The sequence below is a fragment of the Schistocerca piceifrons genome, chromosome 2, assembly GCF_021461385.2.
Source record: "Schistocerca piceifrons isolate TAMUIC-IGC-003096 chromosome 2, iqSchPice1.1, whole genome shotgun sequence".
Lineage (NCBI taxonomy): Eukaryota > Metazoa > Arthropoda > Insecta > Orthoptera > Acrididae > Schistocerca > Schistocerca piceifrons.
The window spans coordinates 935205105-935217092 of NC_060139.1; positions in this window are offsets into that span (position 1 = coordinate 935205105).

The window sequence follows — 11988 nt, forward strand, 5'->3', positions numbered from 1 at the left end:
TGCCAGTACCTCGTCTCCTACCTTCCAAACTTTACAATTTCGCAGGAGAGCTTCTGTAAAGTTTGGAAGGTAACAGACGAGGTACTGGCAGAAGTAAAGCTGTGAGGACGGGGCGTGAGTCGTGCTTGGGTAGCTCAGTTGGTAGAGCACTTGCCCGCGAAAGGCAAAGGTCCCGAGTTCGAGTCTCGGTCAGGCACACAGTTTTAATCTGCCAGGAAGTTTCATATCAGCGCACACTCTGCTGCAGAGTGAAAATTTCATTCTGGAGTAGAATTGTCTTCAGTGATGAGTCCCTTTTCGAACTGAGCCCCAGTGACCAGCGACCACGTGTCTGGAAACACTCAGGACAGCGGAGCGAATACCAACCTGAGGCCCCCGCCCGCCATACCGCCCGACAACCAGCAGTGATAATCTGGGGTGCCATTTCTTTTCATAGCAAGACCTTTGGTTGTCATCCGCCGCTCCCTTACAGCATAGAGGTACGCCGCCGATACGCTATGCCCCGTTGTGTTGTCCTTCATGCCAAGCCATCCGGGGTTTATATTTCAGCAAGATACTGCCTGCCCTCATACGGTGACTGCTGTTCTGCACAACATAGTGCTGATATCAGCTGATAGTGTGTGTATCGTTGCGAAACAATGTGTATACAGGGTGGTCCATTGATCGTGACCGGGCCAAATATCTCACGAAATAAGCACCAAACGAAAAAACTACAAAGAACGAAACTTGTCTAGTTTGAGGGGGAAACCAGATGGCGCTATGGTTGGCCCGCTAGATGGCGCTGCCATAGGTCAAACGGATATCAACGGCATTTTTTAAAATAGGAACCCCATTTTTATTACATATTCGTGTAGTACGTAAAGAAATATGAATGTTTTAGTTGGACCAACTTTTTCGCTTTGTGATAGCTAGACAAGGTTCGTTCTTTGTAGTTTTTTCGTTTGATGCTTATTTCGTGAGATATTTGGCCCGGTCGCTATCAATGGACCATCCTGTATAGTGTGCAGTAACTCAGAGTGAAAAAAGAATGAGCAGTGTAGCATTAGCCTTTTATAGATATTATATAATACAGTATTGTACACTAAGGATGAACCTAATAAGGCAGCACTGTTTTAAACAGAGTGGCCTTGTATTCGGGAGGGTGGAGGCTTCAGTCTTCATCCAGCCATACTGATTTAGGTTCTCCGCGTTTTCCCTATGCTCACAGCCAACTACCTATCCCGTCCTTGTCATTCTTTAGACCTGTAAGTCTGTAAATGTCTGAGTATGTGAATTACTTTATTGTTCTTAAATTTTTAATACCTAAACATGTGAATTTTCTTTGTAAAACCTATCTACTGGTAAATAAACTACTACTACTACTACTATTACCACTTTTAAGGGCTAACTTTGTAGCTGTTTAGCTTAGGTACTTTCGGTAATGCAGTACGCTTGTCCATCCACCCGCACTGTGACAGAGTGGTTAGCGAACGCCACAGGAAGAGGAGTACTTCCGCATCCAACGAGGTCGAATGGCTTAAATCCTATTGGATATAACTGGGATTCTGTCAACAGGCGTTTGCGACCTTGAGCCCCGTACCAACCCATCTCCATGAATTGATATTGACGTTGAGCTGTTAAAGATCGTCAAGGATTGCCAATACTTCAGGCACCTTGTGACGTCTGCTCAACGAGAAATTGCTGCCGTGTTCAGGTTGAAAGAGGATGCTGCATGTTACACAGACGGGTGTCTCTAGTCTCTGGATTTCAGAGATTTCCGTTCTCTTTTCTATGTTAACTGCTTTTCATCCATATTACACTTCCGTACAAGGCTACACTCCAGACAACTATCTCCAGAAAAGCCTTCCGAACACTTAAATTTATTCTAAATGTTAATAAATTCCACTTTCTCATAAGTGCTTGTCTTTTAAATATAAGACACCTGCTCTTGCCGCACTGTCTTTTACTCCCCCAGACGCGTTTCGCCTTTCTTCACAGTAATGCATCAGTGGTATCTATAATGATACAGTTATGATACCCTTTTTTTGATACGTATTATTCGTAGATTACAAAACAGTTCACCTTTCGTTTTTTGTGAATAAGTGATTAGTTACAGTTCGCGTTTTTAGTTGGCATCTGCGATTCCTCTCATCTAGTCACATTCTGCAGGCCACACTACTGCTCTATTTACAAAACATAAGCCTGTTTTTATTTTTCGAGCATTTCTCTTTCCACGTTTCATTTTTTTGCCCTTATTTGTGTGATGCAATATCAGTCTTCTGTCACTAATATAGACATTTTATCGAAAACTGTGACTTCAAGACATGACTACTTTGAGCTCACTGTGTATCTCATCCTGTCTAGTTTTTTTACGTATATGTTGCCAACCTAACGAAGTATTTCTTTTGAGATGTAGACTGTTGAATATGAATGTAATAGCGATCAGAGAATGATTGGAAGTTTTTGTGTTCAGTTGATTTGAGTTTTGGTTTAAATGTTTTGTGGAGAGGTTCATGGACAAGTGAGTGGAAAAGGGGTTGGGTGGTATTATTATTATTATTATTATTATTATTATTATTATTATTATTATCCTCTGTTGTAGTGTTACTCTATTGCTTTATCTATTAGTGTAAACAATGAGTTGTTTTGCATATGTACTTGATCATTAAACAGGGTTTTCTTTCCTGCTTTGGTTTTCTGTGTGTGGCAATTTTCTTGCGGGGTTAGGAGGTGTCTTTTATATTCGATTCTAATTATTTTATGTCTTCTTCTCTAGTGGTTGGTGTTTGATTGAGTTCTCTCAGGTGTTCTGTAAACGTCGAGTGGTTTGTCCCATACTTCCAGGCTCTCATGTGTTCTTTGTATCTGACATAAAATGTTCTGCCTGTTTGTCCTATGCATCTGCCATCACAAATGTTACACTGTAATTGATATATACCTGCTTTCTGGTATATCTCTGTTTTTTGTCACTTTTGGGGTGTATTTTTGGATAGAATTGCCTGTATTGTAAGCTACGTTTATTCCCTGTCTTTTGAAAATGTTGGTGATTTTATGTATGAGTTTGTGTTTGTATGTCATTGCGTGCCAGCTTACGTTTTCAATTTCATTTTCCTGATTATTTTGTATGGTTGTTATGGTACTGAGTGATTGTGATTGTGTTTGGTTCTGTTGTTATCTTGTTAATGCTTTTATTTTACTTTTAATTTTGTTGTTTAGCTTTGTGACTACGTTACTATTGTACCCATTGTTTTGAGCTGTCAGCATTACTATGTCTAGTTCTTTTTGGTAGTTTTCTTTCTTGAGACGGAGTGTGTTGAGACTACGAAGCAGTTTTCGATCAAATGTCTATATTAGTGACAGTAGGCTGACAGTGCATCACAGCAAAAAGGGCAAACAAAATTAAAAGTGGGAAGAAAAATGCTCGAAACATGAAAACATGCTTATGTTTTGTAAGCAGAGTGGTAGTGCAACCTCCAGAATGTGACCAGGTTAGAGGAAACGCAGATCCCAACTAAAAACGAGAACTGTAAGTGATCACCTAGGTACATATAAAACGAGAAGTGAACTGTTTTATAACCTACGAATAATATGTAAAAAAAAAAGTGTATCATAACTGTGTCGTTAGTGTTCCCACTGATGACGCCTTAAAGTGAAAAAAGGCGAAACGCCTCTGGGAGAGTAAAAGACGGTGCAGCAAGAGAAGGCATTTTTTATTTACAAAACAAATATTTCTGTGCTTCCTGCGGAGGATGGCCAAGCAAACAAACTCGTCTCATCAATGCTTTTCGTGTCATGCCACTCCGAATTTTAAATACTCTCTACTTTGGTCATCATCAGTTATTTTGCTACCCAAACAGCAAAACTCAACTACTTTTAGAGTGTAAGGTATCATACTACGACGCCAAGCACAGTGGCAGTGTATATAAACATTTCATGACACGATTCTATGTGGTATTCATTGACTCTTGATTCAGTTTCAGTGTTCTATGCTCCATGTGTTAGAGGACATAACGTACTCATACGTGCGAGTATTAATGTAATATATGTGGAAATAAATGATTAATTCTCAACAGATAACAACATGTTTTGGTGACCTCCGACGTAGCATTACGTCAGTACAAACGCTTCGGCTCCGACGCTCCGCATTGCATTGCGCCACGCACAGGCTGGTTCCTTTCGCACCAGCCGTGTCGCGCTTATTTTCACGTTTGAAATGACAAGAGTCACCAGAGCCGGCTACAACCAGCAGAATCCCTATAGAACCCCACCACTCTGGCAACATAATGCAATGCTATGGTTTTGCACGACTGGAAAGCCAATTCGTGTTAGCACAGATGTCGTCAGATGAAACCAAATACAGCAGGCTTTCGTGACCGTTGTCACTGAAGCTAAAATTTTCTAAGTTATTAGGCCACGTCATTCTTCCTCTAAAATAATCGACATCTCGACCCTTCTGCTGGGATCTACCTCAGAATCTTCCGGTGCCCACTGCTGCTAGAACACTGGCAAATATGACGCGGCCTAATAACCCAGACGATTTCAACTTCAAATACAGCTATGTCGTCGCAGCACTAAGTGAAGACCCAGCTGCAGAAATCCAAGACATCCTCATCGGATCGCCGAACACGGAGAATATGGGTCTATCAAAAACGCTTTGGTGACACGCCTATCCAATCAGGGGCGAAACGGTAGGCAAAAAACTTTTCCTAATCTTATTTCTTCAGCATACCTGATGTAATTCGGCCTCATTCCGTTATGCTTGTTTTACTTTTGTTGCCAATCGTCTTGTGACCTCTTTTCAGGACACTGTCCATTCCCTTCAACTGCTCTCTAAAGTCGTTTGCTACGTTTGACAGAATTACAGTGTCATCGGTTAAAGTCGAAGTTATTATTTATTCGCCCCGAACTTTAATTTCCTTTCCAAATTTTTCTTATGTTTCCATTACTGATTGCTCAATGTACAGATTGAATAACATCGGGGACAGGCTACAGCCCTCACTCCCTTCTCAACCGGTGCTTCTCTGTCATGCCTTCGATTCTTATAACTGTAGTCTGGTTTCCGTACAAGAAGTAAATAACCTTTCACTCCCTGCATTTTATCAAATGGTTCAAATGGCTTTGAGCACTATGGGATTTAACATCTGACGTCATTAGTCCCCTAGAACTTAGAACTACTTAAGCCTAACTAACCTAAGGACAAAGATCCCACGATCCTGCCCAAGGCAGGATTCGAACCTGCGACCGTAGCAGCAGTGCGGTTCCGGACTGAAGCGCCTAGAACCGCTCGGCCACAGCGGCCGGCAGTATTTTGCAGTCATAACTTACACCGAGGTGATAAAAGTCATGGGATACCTCCTAACATAGTGTCGCACCTCTTTCCCAGCGTAGTGCTGCAGCTCGACGTGGCATGGACTCAACAAGTCGTTGGGAGTCCGCTGCAGAAATGCAGAGCCTTGTTGCCTCTATAGCAGTCCATAATTGCGACAGTGCTGCCAGTGTAGGATTTTATGCAGGAACTGACCTCTCAATAATGTCCCATATATGTCCAGTGAGATTTATATCGGGCTATCTGGGTGACCGAATCATTCACTCCAATTGGGTAGAATGTTCTTCAGCCCAATTGCGAGCAACTGTGGCACAGAGACATGGCGCCTTGTCATCCATAAAAATTCCATCTTTGTTTGGGAACATGAAGTCCATGAATACAAATGGTCTCCAAGTAGCCGAACATAATCATTTCCAGTCAATGATCGGTTCTTTTTGACCAGAGGACTCAGAGCATGGCATGTAAACACAGCCCACACCATTGTGGAACCACCACCAGCTTGCTCAGAACCTTGTTGATAACTTGGGTCCACGGTTTCGTGGGATCTGTGCCAAACTCGAACCCCATAATTTCTTACCAACTGAAATCGGAACTCATATGACCAGGCTACGGTTTCCCGGTCGTCTAGGGTCCAACAGATATAGTCACGAGCCCCGGAGAGGTGCTGCAGACAATGATGTGCTATTAGCAAAGGCACTCGCATCGGTCGCCTGCTGCCATAGCCCAATAACGCCAAATTTCGCCGAACTGTCCTACCGGATACGTTCGTCGCATGTTTCACATTGATTTCTGCCTTTATTTCAAGCAGTGTTACTTGCCTGTTAGCATTGACAACTCTACCCAAACGCCGCTGTTCTTGGTTGTTAAGGGAAGCCATCGGCCACTGTGTCGTCCGTGGTGAGAGGTAATGCCGGAAATTTAGTATTCTCGGCACACTGTTGACACTGTGGATTTCGCAGTATTGAATTCCCTAACGAATTCCGAAATGGAATGTCCCATGCGTCTAGCTCCAACTACCATCCCGCGTTCAAAATATGTTGATGTCCGTCGTGCAGACGTAACCAAGGCGGACACCTTTTCACATGGATCACCTGAGTACAGTTCACAGGTCCGCTAATGTACTGACCTTTAACACCTTGTGTACACGTTACTACCGCCATCTGTATATCTACGTATCGCTATCCCATGACTTACGTCACCTCAGTGTTAAGCTGATACTTCGATAGTATTCACACCTGTAAGCACCTGACTTCTTCTTGAAGTCTGAGAGGATTTCGCCTGTCGCATGTGTCTTGCATATCACGTGAATTAACACTGACTGACTCAAGGATCTCAATGTTTAAAGAAGTATGATTATATGGGGGTATCAACCAAAATCTGTGACTGGACTGAGGATTTCTTGGTATGGAGGACGCAGGATTTAGAGACATCGACAGATGTGGAGACTACTTCTGGTTTGCCTCAGGGAAGTGCGCTGAGGTTTTTTGTTCATATATATATATATATATATATATATATATATATATATAAATATATATACATATATATATACAGGGCGAGTCACCTAATGTTACCGCTGGATATATTTCGTAAACCACATCAAATACTGACGAACCGATTCCACAGACCGAACGTGAGGAGAGGGGCTAGTGTAATTGGTTAATACAAACCATACAAAAATGCACGGAAGTATGTTTTTTAACACAAACCTACGTTTTTTTTTAATGGAACCCCGTTAGTTTTATTAGCATATCTGAACATATAAACAAATACGTAATCAGTGCCGTTTGTTGCGTTGTAAAACGTTAATTACATCCGGAGATATTGTAACCCAAAATTGACGCTTGAGTACCACTCCTCCGCTGTTCGATCGTGTGTATCGGAGAGCACCGAATTACGTAGGTATCCAAAGGGAACGGTGATGGACCTTAGGTACAGAAGAGACTGGAACAGCACATTACGTCCACATGCTAACACCTTTTTATTGGTCTTTTTCACTGACGCACATGTACATTACCATGAGGGGTGAGGTACACGTACACACGTGGTTTCCGTTTTCAGTTACGGAGTGGAATAGTGTCCCGACATGTCAGGCCAATAGATGTTCAATGTGTTGGCCATCATTTGCTGCACACAATTGCAATCCCTGGCGTAAGGAATGTCGTACACGCTGCAGTACATCTGGTGTAATGTCGCCGCAGGCTGCCACAATACGTTGTTTCATATCCTTGGGGTTGTAGGCACATCACGGTACACATTCTCCTTTAACGTACCCCACAGAAAGAAGTCCAGAGGTGTAAGATCAGGAGAACGCGCTGGCCAATTTACGCGTCCTCCACGTCCTATGAAACGCCCGTCGAACATCCTGTCAAGGGTCAGCCTAGTGTCAATTGCGGAATGTGCAGGTGCACCATCATGCTGATACCACATACGTCGACGCGTTTCCAGTGGGACATTTTCGAGCAACGTTGGCAGATCATTCTGTAGAAACGCGTTGTATGTTGCAGTGCTCTCCGATACACACGATCGAACAGCGGAGGAGTGGTACTCAAGCGTCAACTTTAGGTTACAATATCTCCGGATGTAATTAACATTTTACAATGCAACAAACGGCACTGATTACGTATTTGTTTATATGTTCAGATGTGCTAACAAAACTAACGGGGTTCCATTTGAAAAAAACGTAGATTTGTGTTAAAAAACATACTTCCGTGCATTTTTGTACGGTTTGTATTAAACAATTACACTAGCTCCTCTCCTCACGTTCGGTCTGTGGAATCGGTTCGTCAGTATTTGATGTGGTTTACGAAATATACCCAGCGGTAACGTTAGGTGACTCACCCTGTGTGTGTATATATATATATATATATATATATATATATATATATATATATATTCCTGAAAGACAATATTAACAGTAACCTCAGACTTTTTACAGATGATGCGATCATCCATAGCAACGTACTCTTTATAAAAAGCTACACAAACATACATTCAGATCTTGAGATTTCAAATTCATGCAAAGATTAGCAACTTTTTTAAATGTCCAGATATTACGCAATTCACAAAACGCAAAAACTTGAACTCTTATTACTACAACATCAATGAGTCACAATTGGAATAAGTCAACTCATTAAAATACGTGGACATGACACTTTGTAGGGATATGAATGGCATGATAATATAGGCTCACAAAGATATCACACAGCAATTGGATTTTTGTAATTTTCTAAACACCGACCGAAATAAAAGCCGCAACACCAAGACTGACTTGTGCGGCGCAAACGAAAGTTGATAGACGTGTTTCTACATCTGAAAGATGATGTCTATTGAAATTTCGCGCCAGTCGTATAAGAGTGCTGCTAGTAGCGCCACTATAATTTGGAAATCAGTTTGCTTTAAATACACGCTGTAACGTGAGCCTTAATTACCCTTGACACTGGACGTGGTGAGTTGATTTTAGTCAAGAATGCCTTTAAGGCGACAAAGACGCCGTTAACACCTCACTGAGTTTGAACGAGGTCATGTAATAGGTCTACGAGAAGCAAGATGATCCTTCTGCGATACTACTAAAAGACTTGGCAGGAATGTAGCCACTGTAAATGATTGCTGGCAGAGAATGTACTGTCGCAAGAAGACCGGTTCTGGACGCCCACGTGGTGCTACCAAAAGGGAAGACCACCGCTGGTTCTGGCACACCGGCAGCGGCAATTTGAGCAGTAGTTGGCATCACAGTGACGGACAGAACTGTTACAAATCGGTTACTTCGAGGACAGTTCCGACCCAGACGTTCTACCGCGCATTCCGCTAACCAGAGACCAACGTCGTTTGCGACTTCATTGGTGTCAAGCGAGAGCTCACTGGAGGGCAGGGTTGATATCTGTTACGTTTCCTGATGACACCTGGTTCTGCCTCGGTGCCAATGATGGCCATGTCTTGGTTAGAAGAAGGCCAGTAAAGGACCTGCACCCAACCTGTCGGCGTGCTACAAACATTGCACCTACGCCTGGAGTTATCGTCTGGGCTGCGATTTCGCATGAAAGCAGGAACACACTCGAGGTTATCCTACGCACCCTGAGTGCATATTTCTACGTCTATCTGGTGGTTCGACCTGTTGTGCTGCCATTCATGAACAGCTTTCTAGAGGGTGTTTTCCAACAGGATAACGTTCGCCTACATACCACTGATGTAACCCAGCATGCTCTACAGAATGTCGACGTGTTGCGTTGGCCTGCTCGACCACCAGATCTGTCTTCATTCGAACACATATGGGAACATCATCGGACGACAACTCCATTGACATCCACAACCGTCACTGTATTGACCGACCAAGTGCAACAGGCATGGAACACTATACTACAAAGCGTCAAGCAGTACTGGTACAACACAGTACATGGATGTTTGCATGCTTGCATTCAGCATTCTGGCGGTTACATCGGTCATTAAACTACCACTATTTCACATTTGCAATGGCTTATCTCGCGATGAAATTAACCTGTAATTTTGCAATGATAATCGCTTAAATATGTTACATAAAGAAATGTATTCCCGAAATTTCATTACTCTGCATTAATTATTTTTTTGTTGTTGCGATTTTGTTTCCGTCAGTGTAATTTGTGGTACGTGAAGTTTAGAACTCAACTAACAATCAGCTATAGCTTACCGATGCAGCTTTCAAAAATTCTCTAGAATATCGACTTTGAAGTTTTCTGAATGTCTTTAATTCTTTAAACATGGAACGATTTTCCGATGGGCTACGTGGCTCTGTGGTACGATGGTTGCCTACCATGTGGGTGGCTAGAGTTCGAATCCGGCTGATGCACTGTCTACGGACGTTCCCATGAAGCCTAATATATATAAAGATCAAAAAATTAATTTGTTTTTTTTTTAATTTTAACAACCTTTTATAAAAGATCGGTCATTAAAAATTTACGTTTGCAATGAAAACTGGATTTTTTGCCAAATATAATTAGAAATAATAATACCTGTATTTTTCATTAAAGTTACAATTAGACATGTGTTAATGAGCATATTTTTTATGAATATGGTATTTAAATGACGTAGGTATTCGAACTGAACGAAATAAAAACGCAGAAATGCAATCACTGAAATGAGAGTCGAACCAGTCATCCAGTGATTACCAATCTCGAACACTACCAGTTTTTTTCATCGTCATGTATTTCACGCTTTGCGGAAATGCTCGCAAAACATGCTCCTTTGTTTAAAAATGTTCATCAACAGGGGATCGAACCCAGTTACCTTGTATGGCAGGTGAGCTTCGTACCACAGAGCCATGTTACCCATTTTATTTCATTTTTTAAGTACCGCACGGACAGAGGCATATGAGCAGTTATTCTTCAAGCGCCCTATACGCGTTTGGAAAGGGAAGAAATCCTTACATGTGGTGTCATTCTAAGCACTCTCTGCCATGCACTTACAGAGGTTTCCAAATTGTATATGTAGATACAGATACAAAACAGATTTTAAGAGTTTTCAGAGTTAACATCGCCCACGTCAGTTTCTGTAAACCTTCCTAAGATAAGACAACGAGTTTAAAATTCAAAGAAAATGAAAGAAAAGAAGGAAAAGGAATAAACGATGATTGGAATTACGCCATATCGACGTTTGCTCGCTAATTTGTTTGGTAAGGGTTGGGGAAGGAAGAGATTATGACCTGTTTAAGTAACCATCTCCACATTCACTTGCAGCGTTTTAAGGAAATCACTAAAAATGTGGATAATTATGATCAGTCTTTATACCTTGAAAGTGTAGTTTTAATATTCCTCAATTTCCACCAAATAACTCAAAAGTAATATCGGGCTTGTTCCTTCAAGAAGGCTGCGAGCGGTTTATTGCTGCATCATTGTCCAATACGAATTAGTGCTCAGTCTCAAATTAACTTAGACAATGGTGAGTGTTAAAACTCTCACATCCTTTTCTTCTTTTGCGTACAAATCGTTCGTCTTACCCGCTGCAACTTATCGACCGATCTTTCCAGTCTGGCATTTTGAAGCAGATTGCAATTAGAATAGCGAATACACACAAAAAATTCTTTTGTAAATAGAACCACTTTTCCTACTGCCAATTAATTTATTTATCCCAGACGCGTTTCGCCTTTTTCTTGGCGAAACGCGTCTGGGATAAATGAATTAAGTGGCAGCAAGAAAAGGCGGTTTTATTTACAAAACAAGTATTTATATGCTTGCTGCGCAGGATGGCCACGCAAACAAACACGACGAACAAAAAATTTCACTTGTTGATTGTCAACACGTAGGTCTACAGTATAAAGTTTATTCCAGACGAATGCGCGGTTAAATTGGTTGCGATTTATTTGTCATTTTCTATTGTTGTGGTCTTCAATCTGAAGAGAGGTTTGGCGCAGCTCTCAACGCTAGTCTATCCCGTGCAAGTCTCTTCTCTGAATAACTACTGCAACTGTATTCAAATTCAGGCCTTCTCCTCTTCCCCCCCCCCCCCGCCCCCCCCCCCCCCCCCACACATATACACATTCCATCCACTACCAAACTGACAGTTCCTTGATGCCTTGGAAGGGCATTCTTTTAGTTAAATTGTGGCATAAACTTCTTTCTTCTCCATTTTGATCCATTAGTCAGTCTGTCTAACAATCTAATCTTTAGCATTCTTCAGTAGCACCACATTTCAGAGGCTTCTGTTCTCTTCTT